We start from the raw sequence: 15,318 nt of genomic DNA on the forward strand, positions 1-15,318 counted from the left end.
AAACATTGCAGGAGAAAGTACTTATCTATCAATTAAATCACAAACTCTTCAAGTAAGATCAAGAAGGAAAATGAAAGGAAAATAGGTTTAACATTCAAATATCTTCCTCAAGGGCCAGATTTTTGTTCCCACAGCCCCCTACTGCCCCCCCCCACACACACACATTGTGTAGTACCTAACTTTGTGAGCAGCCCTACAGGTTCCTTGCTCAGGTTGTAAAGGGAAGGTCTGAAGTGAGCCCTAACTCATTTCTTTCAGAATTAAACATCTTTAAATCATTCAAATGTCACTGGATCTTGCATAGGTCAGGTATCTAAAAGAGTGGGTGATTCTACACAACCCAGAGAATAATGTGTTGAAGTATGCCAGGGTGAGTTAAGGAGAGAGCTTTATTCTTAACTCTGATTGTCTTTGCTTTTGTGCATTGAAGTCAAACCCTTAATGTGAGCAGAGTGTGGCTTTTTATGGTTTAATATTAGGATAAATGGAGATACACGGGCACACAAAAGCATGCTCAACATTTATAAAACCCTTTTCTTCTCTTCATATCTAATACTTGCTTTCACATCCCATTATGTCAAATCAGGTACTGTAGAGCTACATGATGGATATAATGTAATGTGACAAGTTACAATGCAGTACATTATTTGGAAAATTGGGGGGGGAAAGACACTTGTTTTTATGAAAGTGGCTATTAAAGATGCCTCAGATTCATTTTGTACTTTTAACCCTTGAAGGAAAAATATTTTACACTGGCAGGGAGATGGACTAGAGGAGCTAATAAGCATTTTTTTTTCACCTCTAACATTTATGCAACAGGATTTAGGTATTCTGTGTGGCAAGAGCCCTGGCTTTCTCAACAAAGCAGAAGTTTACCATATGCAAATAGTTAGAGATGGGAGCCCTACATCACCATTCCTTCTGAGGAGTCAGCAAGAGCTCTCAGATCAGCAACAAAAGTATTAGTGCAAGTTGAGGAGTAGTGTGCACCCCACAATATTATACAAATGTAGGGCTGGAAGGGATCTTTAGAGATTATCTAGTCCAGTTTCTTGCACTGAAACAGGACCAAGTTTACCTAGACCTGCCCTGACAGGTGATTGTCCAACCTACTCTGAAAAGCATCCACAGATGGGGAGTCCACAACCTCCCTTTGAAGCCAATTCCAGTGCTTCACTATACTTATAGTTAGGATGTTTTTCCCTTGCTTCAGACTAAGCTCATTATTTCTTGTTCCACCTTCAGTGGACATGGAGAGCAATTGAGCACCATCCTCTTTGTAACAACCTTAACACACTGAAGATTGTTCACAGATCTCTCCTCAGCCTTCTTTTCTCAAGATTAATATAACCAGTTTCTCTAGGTTAGGTCAGGTTTTCTAAAACTTTAATTATTTTTGTTGCTCTCCCCTGGTCTCTCTCCAAATTGTCCCCATTTTTCTTAAAGTATGATGCACAAATCTGGACACATTATTCCAGCTGAGACTTCACCACTGCCAAGTAGAGTGGAACAATTACTTTCCATGTCTTACATAGGACAATCTTGTTAATACATCCCAGAATATTACCGTTTTTCAACTTATCATATTGTTGGCTCATATTCAATTTGTGATCCACTATAAACTCCAGATCCTTTTCAGCAGTACTATCCCCATTTTGTAGTTGTGCATTTGATTATTTACTTTAACACTTGTTTTTATCGAATTTAATCTTTTTGATTTCAGACCAATTCTCCAATTTGTCAAGGTTATTTTGAATTCTAATACTGTCCTCCAAAGTGCTTGCAAACCCTCCATGCTTCATGTCATCCACAAATTTTATAAGCATATTCTCCACTCCATTATACAAGTTATTAATGAATATATTGACTAGTACCAGACCCAGCACTAACCCCCGCAGGATCCCACTAAATATGCCCTCCCAGTTTGACAGCAAACCATAGATAACTAATCTTTGAGCTTATAAGGTCTTTCAACCAGTTTTGTACCCGCCTTATAATCATTTCATTTATGCCACATGTCCATAGTTTGCTTATGAGAATGTCATCTAGGACTGTGTCAAAAGTGTCACTAAAATCAAGATATATCTACAGCAACTCCATTTCCACTAGGCCAGTATCCCTAACAAAAGAGGGAATTAGGAAGGTATGGCATGATTTTTCCTTAACAAATCCATGTTGGCTATTACTTATACTCTTATTATCCACTAGATCAGTGGTGGGCAATCTGCGGCCCATCAGGGTAAGCTGATTGTGGGCCACAAGACATTTTGCAGATGTTGACCATCTGCAGGCACAGCCCCTCCACAGTTTCCAGTGGCCGCGGTTTGCCTTTCCCGACCAATGGGAGCTGCGGGAAGTAGTGGCCAGCATGTCCCTGTGGCCTGCCGTCTCCCGCAGCTCCCGAATTGGTCGGGAATGGCAAACCATGGCCACTGGGAGCTGCAGGGTGCCGTGCCTGTGGACGGTCAACATCCGCAAAATGTTTCGGTGCCTGCAATCAGCTTACCCTGATGGGCTGCATGCAGCCCGCCAATCGCGGGTTGTCCACTACTGCACTAGATGCTTACAAACTGATTGTGTCATCATTTGTTGCAGGATCTTTCCAGGTATCAAAGTTAGGATGACTTGTCTATAATTCCTCAGGTCTTCTTTTCCCCCTCTTTAAAGATAGGTACTGTGTGTGTCCTTCTCCAGGCCTCTGGGACCTCACCCATCCTCCATGAGTTCTCAAGGATAATCACTAGCAATTATCAGAATGCTTTAGCATAAGTACCATAGGACAGAAGATCTCAAGCTTTTTTCATCTGTGGACCCCTAAAAATATCAAATGGAGCTGGGAACCCCTTTGGAAATCTTAGACATAGTCTGGAGAACCCCCAGGTTGAGAACTACTGCCTTGCTGCTCTTACCATGACTGAAACAAATCATGAAAAAGAAAAGGTGTGTGAAGAGTTTTCCATCTTTTGCTGTTTTATAACTGTAGACAGATGTTCCAAAACAAAAAGAAAATCTAAGGGAAAGAGGAGTTCAAGAGAGTGGCAGTTTCTCAAACAGACAATATTGAAGAAGCAACAGTAAACTATCCTAATGCAAGAAATGATAGGAAGAATAATAAGAAGTCAATATGGCTCCATTAGGAGCTCTTTAATGACCTATAAATCAAAAATTCTTCCTTCAAACAGCAGAAATGTGGACAAATTGCAAACAATGAGTACAAAAGAATAGCACAAGAATGTAAGGACAAAATCAGAAAGAATAAAGGCACAAAATTAGGTATGTCTAGTGAGGGATGTAAAAGGCAATAGAAAAGAGTTTTTTAAAATCTATCAGGAGCAACGGAAGTGTAGATCCTCTACTTAACAGGGAAGGAGTGCTAATAATGGACAATATCAAGAAGGCCTAAAAATGCAATCCAAAAGAGAGAAATAACTGATTAAAGAATATTTAGATAAGTTATATGTACGTGTTCTGAATTGATTTGGCATCATCCCTTGCTTTATAGCTGGCTTGGCGGTGTGTTCCACTTTCACTATTACAGTTATTACTTGAATTAGAACCTTTCGGCCTAGAGAACTTAGCAGGAGTGTTGCATACATCACTTCCTGCACTAAGTACCCTTATTCTTGAGTTGAGGAGCAATCCTTATTTATTCCCCTTCACCCTCACGGAAATTATTGAAGTGACTTCATGAATGAAACTGTTAGTGATTAGACCTGTGAGCTACATAACAGATGTTAATCATGTTGCTGAATGCTCTACCAGAAGCTATTCTGATACCATGGTGAAAAGGGTGATATAAAAACATATACAGAATATAATAGATTGATAATTCATTAGAAGAATATATCATATTTTCAGATTTCAGTCATACAAATATATAAATTAATGTGAGGGCCCTGGGATGTATTTTTTTAAACTTTGAAATGGTTTCTACACTATACAATGTTTCATTTCAGATCTACTATAGCAGTGAATTTTGACATCACAGTATTATGGTAATTTCATTGTAATTCTATTCTCTGCATTTCTGCCATTAAATACACTATTGAGCATTGCATCTAAATATGCATACGGCTAAGTGGAGATGTGGGGCACCGTCTATTGTGAAACATTAAGAAGATGCTCAGAGCAGAGGGTGTATTGGAAGTTCCTGTCTGTGTGTGTGATGAAGCAGAAAAAGAAGTGGGAGAATCCCCTGGAAACAGCTAAAATAAAAAGGATCAAAACATAGATTGCTAAAAATATCTTCCCTGAGGGTTTAACATCAACATTTTGGTGGCTGCACCAGCTAAGAGGCTGGCGTGAATATGAACAGTTGAGTTAACAGTTCTCTGTCATCTAGTTCAAGGAGGCATGAAGAGTGGTGGTTTCCAGCAGAGGCATCATTTGCTATCGGGCAAGGAGGCAGTTGCTTCACCCAACTTTGGTTTGCCTGCCCCTCAAGATTGTTCATAGGACTATATGATTCACATCCCACCCTGAACCCTCCCAAACACTTTGCAGAATATAATATGATCGATTGCATATAATGGTCTATAAACCGATACAATTAACACCCCCTTCCCCTGAATTTTTCTGAAATGATGCTTCTGGTTTCCAGGTATATACCACAAAAAATGGAATTCTTAGCTCAACTGATCCAGAATGACATACCATATGCTGTTATCTATACTTCCACCCATCTTTAATTAAGGCTATGAGTCTGTCATGGAGGTCACCGATTCTGTGACTTTCCGTGACCTCCATGACTTCTGCAGAGGGGCTGCCAGATGTCAAATTTCAAGGGACAGCAGCAGCAGTTTGGGTGTGTGGGAGGGAGCTAGGGGCAGGAGGTTGGGGGGCACTTACCTCAGGGAGGAAGGGGGGACTCCCCAGCTCCCACGGCCCTGAAGCTCCTAGGCGACGAAAGGGAGGGGGACTCTGCGCCATACACTGCTCGAGCCCACAGGTCCTGCCCCCACATCTCCCATTGGCTGTGGTTCCTAGCTAATGGGAGCTGTGGAAGCCAGTGCTTATGGCGGGAGCAGCGCGTTGAGCCCCTGGCCCCTCCGCTGCCTAGGAGCTGCAGGGACAAGGAGACGGGTAGGGAGCCCCTGCCAGCCCCACCAGCCCTCCCACCTCCCAGCAGGAGTCCCGTACCACAGCCTGCTCCCTCACCCCCCACCAGCAGGGTTCTCCAGGCCACCTCCCCCAGCACCTGAGGTGCCCCCAGAATGCCTTCCCCCCCAAACACTCATGGCCACCCACCCAAGTCTTAGTCACAACAGGTATTTTTAGTGAAAGTCATGGACAGGTCACAGACTGTGAATTTTTTTTACTGCCCGTGACCTGTCCATGACTTTTACTAAAAATATCCATACCTAAAAAGTAGCCTTATCTATAATAATTCTAAGGTATTTATCATCTTAGGTTTCTGCAAGCCAATCATTTTTATTTGTATATAGGTATATATAAAATGCAAAGTGAAACAGCATATAAATAAGAGGACGTGGGGAAAACAGAGTGGGAGAAATGATTGACATTTCAGAAAACAGAGCTATGTAAAAACTACACAAGTCCCATGATGATAACAAACCTAAAAGATGTTTTTAGTACACTGAACCTGTTAACCAAAAAGTATAGCCAACTTTTAGCAAAAGCACATAAAAAATAGCATCTCAAAAACTGAATGAAGACTGACAAGATACTTAAAGCTCATGAAAAAGACATGGTTGTCACCAGAGAGAGCTATTCTGCGAGCTGATACAACAGAAATAGGATTTTGGTTTTCAAATATTGCAAAAGAGGTTTTTACTTTTACACACGTTTTTCATAAATATAAACCCATGTTTGGAAAAAATCCCTCTTTTATTATTTTTATTATTGCTAAAGAAGGATAAACAAGCCATTTATTATGCAGCTTTTCATAATCTTTCCTAAATTTTTGTCATGGTTTTGTATCTATTCAAGCATCACAGCAGGGAAACAACATTATTACATCCATGAATCTTAGCTGGCATTTTGCAAAGGCTCATCCATTATTACCTTTCATTAACACCCAAATAATCCAGTACAATTAGCTCTGTGTGTCCCCTCGAGAATTATTTAAAATGCAGTACTCTGGCCTTATCTAAAGCTCTAATAATTGGGGAAGGAAAATATAAATTAATTCTGAAATGATCTTAAAACACCTGGTGCCAGGGCTTATCTTGGATTTATTGATTGTTAAGCTTATTATTTCTCATAATTATCAGTGCTGATTCACAGCTAAACTAGGCATTCCTCAAAAGATATGCCACATGTCAAATTTCAAGGGACAGCAAAAGTTTTGTATCTACCTATAGCCTGGCTTTTAATATTTCCAGAACAGCCTCACACATATTTAGCTTCAGAAAGAGAACCGTGAAAACTTCTCATTCAACTCCTCTAAATTAAAAACCTTTCAAAGGAAAAAGAAGAATGAGTAGAAAAATATTGGAAGAATTACCCGGTGGTCCTCTAACCTACTCAGTAATAAAATAACACTTAAAGAATAACTGAACATCTAGTCCCCTCCAGGATTTTATTAAAAAAATAATTAAAAATTCCAATCTTCCTTTAATAGATTTGGGGAAATCTCTCCGAAACAAAGAATAGAGAATTTATACTGCAGCACCAAGCTGACATTTCATAGTAGAATGATCTTTCGTTAGAGTTTAGGTCATTCACAAGCATACCAGAAAGATGTTGAATAATGTAGCAGCATGAATGTTTACATCTCTGTGAAAGACACTCACTACTACCTACCACCCCTGCATTTTTCTATTACCTGATGTCTAATTAAGCCCCATGACACCACTCTGAACTCTGACAAACAGAGAGAATTCTTGACATTTTCAAAAACTTGGCTAGACTCCCCTTTCTTTTTACAGTGACACAAGCTGGGACTTCATACTGAAAATGACATTACAGCAAGTTTCTGTTCCTTAAGTCAGTCTTTTTCACACAGGTGTTTGCTTGGAGAAGGGAACCACACTAATTCTGGTTTACCTTTGCAATCATCCACCATAGTGTATACTAACAGCACAGTAGACAAAAGACCCAATTCTGCCCTTACTTGCACATACTTTCACTCTCGCTGAAGTCAATGGGAATTGTGTATATGTAACCCAGGGGTGATTTTGGCTTCTAGGATATGCACACCTGAGATGTGGGGTCATGCCAATTCAATTGTCCTTATCCATTCTCTTTACAGAGAACAAAAGACAATCATCAGAAAAGAGACACATGAAAATAGGAAAACAGCAATAATATTACTCTCTCTCTAGCTGATCCCTCTGTCATTGCTGCTCCTCCTGTCCAGCTACAGAGCAGAGTTCTCTCTACCTCATGCAGTGACTCACATCTAACTTTGCTGGGCAATGAAACAGATGTGTGGTTGAGTGGACTTTGAACAGTGCAGCAGCAAGAGATAGCAACAGCAGGAGGTTGTCTTTAATTTAAAAGATTCATATATTTAATATGAAATGGTGGCTTTTTAGGAAGAGGGATGAGAAAGAGGATGAAATGTATTCCAATCCTGTTCATGCTGCTACAGTTAAAAATGATTGAAGGAGGGAATATGATTTCCTTTTAGTAAAAGTGGGGGCACTACCACCCATTTGTGTTCACCAGTGAAGTATATAACTTGCTTGTACATGTCCCACAGCAGTGGTTCTCAAACTTTTGTACTGGTGACCCCTTTCACATAGCAAGCCTCTGAGTGCGATCCCCCTTATAAAATAAAAACACAAACACATTTAAAAAACACATTATTATAATTAATACCATTATAAATGCTGGAGGCAAAGCAGGGTTTGGGGTAGAAGCTGACAGCTCATGACCCCACATGTAATAACCTTGTGACCCCCCTGAGGGATCCCAACCCCCAGTTTGAGAACCCCTGCCCTACAGGGTCACAGAGCTCTTAGTTGTTTTGTTGTGCTCAGTATAACATCAGCCTGGACACCATACAAAATCAGTAACCCTGCTGAAAGAAACAGTACAAAAATGCAGCAATGACCTACACAACTTTTGACACGCGTATTACCGTGAATAAGAGGTGGTCAGACCTGTGAGTGAAAACCTCAACATTGCAGTGTACAGCCTCAGTGATCTCACAATTTTTCATTAAAGAGGAGAGTAAAAATTAAAGTTCAAGATAAAAGAAAATCTATTGAAATCTCTCCTGGTCAATGGTTTAAGAGAGCATCATATACTATTTCACCCCTCAGTCCAGAAGGACTGATGCATCCAGAGTGTTAGTACAAACTTCATTAATATTTTGAGCTGTAAACTTCTGAGTCCTCTGCCCCAATAGCTTAGAGAGTTTTGCTCTTTCTACAGTTTTCTTCTAGAAATTGCTTTAGTACAGTTTTACAAGAAACATAATTTGCTCAGGTTGTGCCCCAATCACCCTGCAACACAGACAACAAAACAAATTATTTTCTACCCCAACTCTTATCCAACTATATATTTTGAAGGCAGAAACCAAATTGGTGGAAAATTACATCTTACATTGGATTTCATGCTTATCACAATTTTTCACTATCTTTCTTTCTATCTATCTGATCAAATCTTTTCACATCTTGCAGAAATCCGAAGTTAGAAAAGAATAGTTCGGCCAGAGAGAGAAAGATATAATGTCTATGAAGACAAGACATATTATAAAAGTAGACTTAGCCAGTTGAGTGCTTAAGATAAAGAAGACACAATAATCCAGTTTCCTCCCTGGAGTAACACCACTGGAGTAAGTGGTACATCAGGAATTATTTTGTCCACTTTAGACCTCCCTGGCCTGTGCCCCTTCTTAAATGGAATTAGAGAAGGAGGATAAAGTTTATTCTTATTGTTTTTGTTGATTGTTATTTCAATATTATAATATTACCAATGACATTGGGGTCTCAAGTGCTAGGCACTGTACAAACACATAGTAAGAGGCAGCCCTGCCCCAGCAAGTTTATAATATAAGCAAAAGAGACAGAGGAGAAACACAGGCACAGAGACATGCCCAAGGCCACCCAACAAGTTAGCAGCAGATCCAGTTATAGAAGCCAATGTGCTAAACTCTGAATTCAGTTTTCTCTTCTTGAGGTCACACTGCCTCTCTAATTGCCTGGCTTAACTTAACCATTCCAAGAGCTAATATATTTTTGGAGGTTTATATTCTTCCCTCATATTTAAGGGGGCACAGAACTCTTACTGAAGTCAGTGAGAGTTGTGAGAGAGTCAGGCCTGAAAAATCAGACACTCAAATAGCATTACCTGGTGGATAAAGATTCCAGAGGCTTAGAAAAACACACAACCGAGCAATCCTCCACCCCCCACATTTTTACAAAAAAATCCATCTCTATTTTTCACTGAAGTGTCATATTTAGCAAACGTCTCTGACCAGCTCTAATGAATCTCATTCATTTACATCATCTTTTGTTACAGTCACACTATATGTTGACCCTTGTACGATGAAGGTTGTGAGAGATACAAGAAGATTGCTGAGCATAAGTGCTTTGTTACCTACAACTCAATCAAGTGCAGTAACCTGAGCAGAGAGGGTACTGCAGACTGGTTTGCTGGGGGAAGAAAAAAAAAAAGAAAAAAAAAAAGCCCAGATTACAGCATGAAGCAATGAAAGGCTGACAGTGAGATATATTGTTTTCTGAGAACTTATGGACACATTGCTATGTCACTGGCTGGCCTCACGGCTGCCCCTGATATTAATTTCTTCTAAGTACAGCTCTTAAACATGCTCCAGTAAGTCACAAGTCCTAGCTTTAATAAAAGAAAATCCTAAAAAAGTCTGTAAGCTGGTGTGCAGATTCACCAGCAAAGGAGGGAAAATAAAGTCCCAGCTACGTATAAGGAATTTCAAATCCCTATCTTCAACCAATGTCCTGAAACAAAAAGCAATCAACTCAATTCAAAATACTAGCTACTAACCACCCAAGGCTTTCTCCTCTTCTTTCAATCAGAAGGAGAGGAAATATCTGACCTGTTTGTTAGCCTTGACTTGCCTGGCTACTCTGGAGACCCAGGCAGGCTCTACTATGGAGAGATCCAGACTCAGGGCCGGCTCAAGACCCCAGCGCGCCAAGCGCACGCTTGGGGCGGCGTGCCGCGGGAGGGCAGCAGGCGGCTCTGGTGGACCTCCCGCAGACATGCCTGCGGAGGGTCCGCTGGTCCCGCGGCTTCGGTGGAGCATCCGCAGGCATGCCTGCAGGAGGTCCACCGGAGCTGCGGGACCGGCGACCGCCAGAGCGCCCCCCGCAGCGTGCCGCCCTGCTTGGGGCGGCGCAATTCCTAGAGGAATTGCTAGAGGAATACTAGGACTTTTTTTGACCCTGGGTCTTTTCTCTCTGCTTTCCCCGCAGAAAGCTTTAATCCTAGTTTCCTATATGTGCTTGCGCCTAATCTTATGCCCTGTGACTACAGCTCTCATGTTTAAAGGGCCCAAGGGTGTACCATGCACACTGTCACATGGCAGTTATTCTCCAAATTTTCACTTTGGTATCTACACCTCATCAGCAACTCCCAGTATGTCTATGTTCCCTCACAATGACCAAAGTTCAATTCAGTGCAGGCATGGGCATTTGTGTATATATCTCTGAAGATGAGCTGAGGAAATGCTGAGTGCTGACTGCTAGTGCTTTAGTTCTCTGGGTGTCTTCAAGCAGCACTCAGGAACTTGCAGGATTTTAGCTCTCTATGCTGTTAACCTCAAATTAACGGAAACAGTAATATACATAGGGCACGGTCTGAACTTATAGTGATGTGCAGAGTACAGACAGCCAACTAGCACAGGCATAAATAGCAGTGCAGACAGTGTGGCACTGCTTAGGCAAGTGGAGAAGAGTAGAGTGCCCTATGCACCTTACACGGCTCTCTACACACCCAAGCAGTGACTCTCCTGTCTACACTGGCATTTATAGCATTGTCACTATCCACTACCTTCTGGCTGCCAGAGCCTTTCCATTCTGCAGTAAAAAAATGCTGGCAGCAAGGAAAGGTTTTTCAGGGGGTTAGAGAGGAGGGACGGGGAAGGCAGCAGGGAAAGTCTCCGGCAACTCCCCACTGCCGGAGCCTTTTCCTGCTGCCTTCCCCCTCCTGGAGCCAATTGTAGCCACAAACCAAGAGCACTGACATAGGCTGATTTTCACTGCAGTGTGTCGTTCCATATACCCTATACCCTGTTGCAAGTATAGACAAGGCCATAGATAGCTCTATCTGTATGTTAACATAGCTGATTCTGCTCTCATTGAGATCAGTGGCAAAATCCCATCAATTTCAATGGTCCCACAATGCATCTGAGAATAATAGTTTCCCTCTATGAGAGTTATATATTGTGTGCATCTCTGTTTCATGAGACGAGGTGAAGCCAGGATTGATACCTGTCTGATTTAATGCCTATCTACCCATATCTGGGTGAGAACAGATGAGTGTTAAAAAAGATATGTTACACTTTGAACAGATTGTACTGAACTTCTTTCTTAAGTCTTTCCTGACAAGCTGCTAATAATGAGCAGTTTTATTTGACAGCTTTTCTATTGTTAGGTAAGGCTGAATGACAATCAGCCACAAAAGAGTTTGATTAGTTTATCATTAACTATGTCTTTGTTTAGCAGATGTTTTCCAAGTACTCTACCATAGTGCTCTGCTTAATTTGTCACCATATAATGTGAAGAGGGAAACTTCTGTTCTTACAAGCTATTGCTAAATTCTTTCTATATTTTGCAGCATTTTTCTTAGTACTGGAGATACAGTTTGAAAAATCTATAAAGTAAACTGGTTTGGGTATGTCAAATTTTCAAGCTGAGATACAGATACTCATCTGTAAAGTTTGCTGGAAAGGTCATTTGCAATAACTAAAGTGCTTAGGCAGAAGCAGGGAGAGGGAGTGCAGATAGCATAAAATAGAATCTTTCTAAAGAATCCATATGCACATTAATTATACATCAGACACAACAGGCAGTGCATTTCAGGGCAATTACAGCACTCCTTAGATGGTGTTATAATGCACAAGAATAAGGCAAATTACTGTCACAATTGTGAAACCATAGGGTTTAGTAGTTTGCCACTATGTGGGAAAATGCCACACAATCAACAACTTCAAAGGCCAGGACAGATACTTTATGCCACAGTATATCATATCACCTAAAGAACAGGAATCCATGATGATCAATATATCTAGAGAAGCATTTGAAAAATAATTTTATCTAGTTAAAAGAGTCTTTAAAGACATTTTACAGTAAGTAAGCTTACTTGAAAAGTGCCAAAGTGCTGGAGAAAGCTGCTGAAAACTGCTGTCTTATCCTCAGAACAAGTACTGCACAAATATCAGTGATGGAGTTACCCTCTTCCCTCTCAGTCAGCATTCCAAGGGACATCATTCCAGCTATGGAGGCTGGACAGAGACAGGGCTTGTCTTCACTGCAATTAACTCAAGATATAACTCAAGTGTTGCTGCAGACCCAAGTCCCATCCATACACATAAACCCTTAACATGAGTGTGGTGATGGTTTCAACTAGAGTTGACTGGCCCATCAGAGGGGATTGGCTAGTGTTTCAGCTAACATAACTCAACAGCAGCTAATTCAATTGTTCTGTGTTGTTAATATAATCAATCTGTGCATCTCCAGTTGTTATTTCACAGTATGACTGCTCTTTTTTGAGCTAGGCTAACTTGAAAGGAGTTAGCACCAGTGTTGGAAACTCAAGTTAATTCTGCAGCAAAGACAGAGGACAGAATCTTCCAAAAAGGAAGACAGAGTATGAACAATGTGACAGTTGTTTTGGTGATAATGCAGATTTGTTTATTAGGATCTAGAATGAGACCACCAATTTAAGCTACTCAAAAACCTCTAGACAATACTGAGCTATAATTGTACCCTATGGAGGGCAACCATTGTGCTGAATTAAAGGGGCCCACATTTGTTCCAGTTCAGAAAGGAACTCCACAGGTAGTGTATTCAGGCAATAAGTGACACCCCTCCGCCCCGTTCCCAAAACATAGCCACCTCTCTACAGAAACTAGAGTGGAGAAAGAGGGCCTGGATGCAGGGAGGTGTTGATGAAAGGGCTATTCATGCTTCTCTTAAATTTACGACAAGTTATGGCTGAGTTAAAGATTGTAAAACATTGATATTGGTACAAATCATTTACACACTGCAGAAGGGGCATATCACCATAGTTAGGAGGTGAGTGCAGAATGAGTCAGCATAGCAAAACTAGGGGTATATCTACACCAGGGGTCGGCAACCTCTGGCACGTGGCTCGCCAGGGTAAGCACCCTGGCGGGCTGGGCCAGTTTGTTTACCTGCCGCATCGGCAGGTTCGGCTGATCGCAGCTCCCACTGGCCGTGCTTTGCCATCCCAGGCCAATGGGGGCGGCGGGAAGCAGTGCGGGCTGAGGGATGTGCTGGCCGCGGTTTCCCGCCACCCCATTTGGCCTGGGATGGCAAACCGCAGCCAGTAGGTCGGCCGAACCTGCCAACATGGCAGGTAAACAAACTGGCCCGGCCCACAAGACGCGCGCCAGAGGTTGCCAACCCCTGGTCTACACTGAAGCATGGAGGTATGATTCCCAACATGTGTAGACAGACTCCCACTAACTCAGCTTGAGCTAGCATGCTAAAAATAGCAGCATGGACATTGTGGCACAGGTGGCAGCTCAGGCTAGTTGCCCAAGTCCAAGTTTGCCTGACACTCTGGGTCCAAGCTCAGGCAGCTGGCTTGAGCCACTGCCAGGGCCACCACAGCCACTCTGTGGTTTTTAGTGTGCTTGCTTGAGCTGAGCTAGCACGAGTCTATCTGCTCACGCTGGGAGTCACACCTCCCAGGTGCAGTGTAGACATGCCCTAGCGGAAACAGAGTCTGAGTCCCACCATAAAAAGTGCCAGACCTCTGAAGAGATGCCATCTGTACCACCCAGTGCCCATAACTTCTGCAGACTCCTCTACATTTCAGATCACAGGTCCTGCCTCCAAGGGGAGCTACAAATCTGTCTTCCCTTGTTAACTTTTTAATACCTGTGAACAAGGAATTGTTCAATACCTAATTTCACTCTGTATGCTCTTCCTCTTTTACTACACTATACAAAGCAGTTTTGCAAACATTACCTCATCTATTTTGTTATTTTAAAAATATTATGGACAGTGGCCTGACAATTTTGTTTGCAGTTTTTCAGCCACAGAACTACTATACAGTGTCCGTTCTCACTACCTGAACAGACTGATTAAAAATAATGCACTTAGATTTGCTATTACAATTTTCAGCCCATAGCAATTTTTTGCAGCCGAATCATAATACCCTAAGAGAATGCTGCTATAATTAGTCAAGACTTCCAAACTACATCTGAGCAACTGGAAAAAACGGAATTATTTCTTTACACTAACGTTAGCCATGATGCAATGTGTGTTATGCAATGATATCTGATAGTCAGGAAAATTAAAACTACAGTGTGTAATTCCTAAACACATTTATAAGTTCTAATCTTATTTACAGTTCATTTACGAAAAACTATTCCTATAATATGACCGAAACGAGGTGGGTGAGGTAATATTACCCACCTTGTGTCTCTCTCATATCCTAGGACCATCAAGGCTACAACAACACTGCAATCATATAGTATAAAGCATTTACAGATGCTTTATTTCCTCTTCCACAGGAAAAAAAGAAAGATATCTTACTGGTATTAACAGTGATCATATAGTTGAACAGTTTTTACACACTCTTCAGAAAAAGATACATTATTTGCAAATAGTAGCAAAGTAGAAGTGTGGACATAAATATTATATGCACCCATTTTACTGCCATAAAAAAATCTACTTGTAAAAAATCAAGATTTGGGGCCAGATACTCTTTTGATTTTCAGTCCTTTAACACAACTCAGAAAGTGTAAATGGGGTGGACTCTGACGACAAACTGATAGCAGGGAGTTCACCTGGCCAAGGGATGCTCCTTGTTGGCACATCTGGGTCAGATCTGAACACTGTGCCTCTATCCTCACCTCCCTGCAAGTGTATAGGGCAGGGGTAGGCAACCTGCGGCATGGGTGCCGAAGGCGGCATGTGATCTGATTTTCAGTGGCACTCACAGTGCCTGGGTCCTGGCCACCGGTCTCGGGGACTCTGCATTTTATTTAATTTTAAAAGAAGCTTCTTAAAAATTTTAAAAACCTTATTTACTTTACATACAACAATAGTTTAGTTATATATTATAGACTTATAGGAAGAGACCTCCTAAAAACGTTAAAATGTATTACTGGCACGCGAAACCTTAAATTAGAGTTAATGAATGAAGACTGGGCACACCACTTCTGAAAGGTTG

At 41.4% G+C, this 15,318-nt stretch overlaps 1 protein-coding gene across 1 annotated transcript in view; it reads right to left on the reverse strand.

Annotated features, from left to right (window-relative positions):
* The window catches only part of PCDH9 (protocadherin 9), a 904,321-nt gene that overhangs the window by 241,902 nt on the left and 647,101 nt on the right, over nucleotides 1-15,318 (reverse strand). The gene's annotated exons all lie outside the window — the stretch shown is intronic.

Source organism: Mauremys reevesii, linkage group 1, assembly GCF_016161935.1.
Source record: "Mauremys reevesii isolate NIE-2019 linkage group 1, ASM1616193v1, whole genome shotgun sequence".
Taxonomy (NCBI): domain Eukaryota; kingdom Metazoa; phylum Chordata; order Testudines; family Geoemydidae; genus Mauremys; species Mauremys reevesii.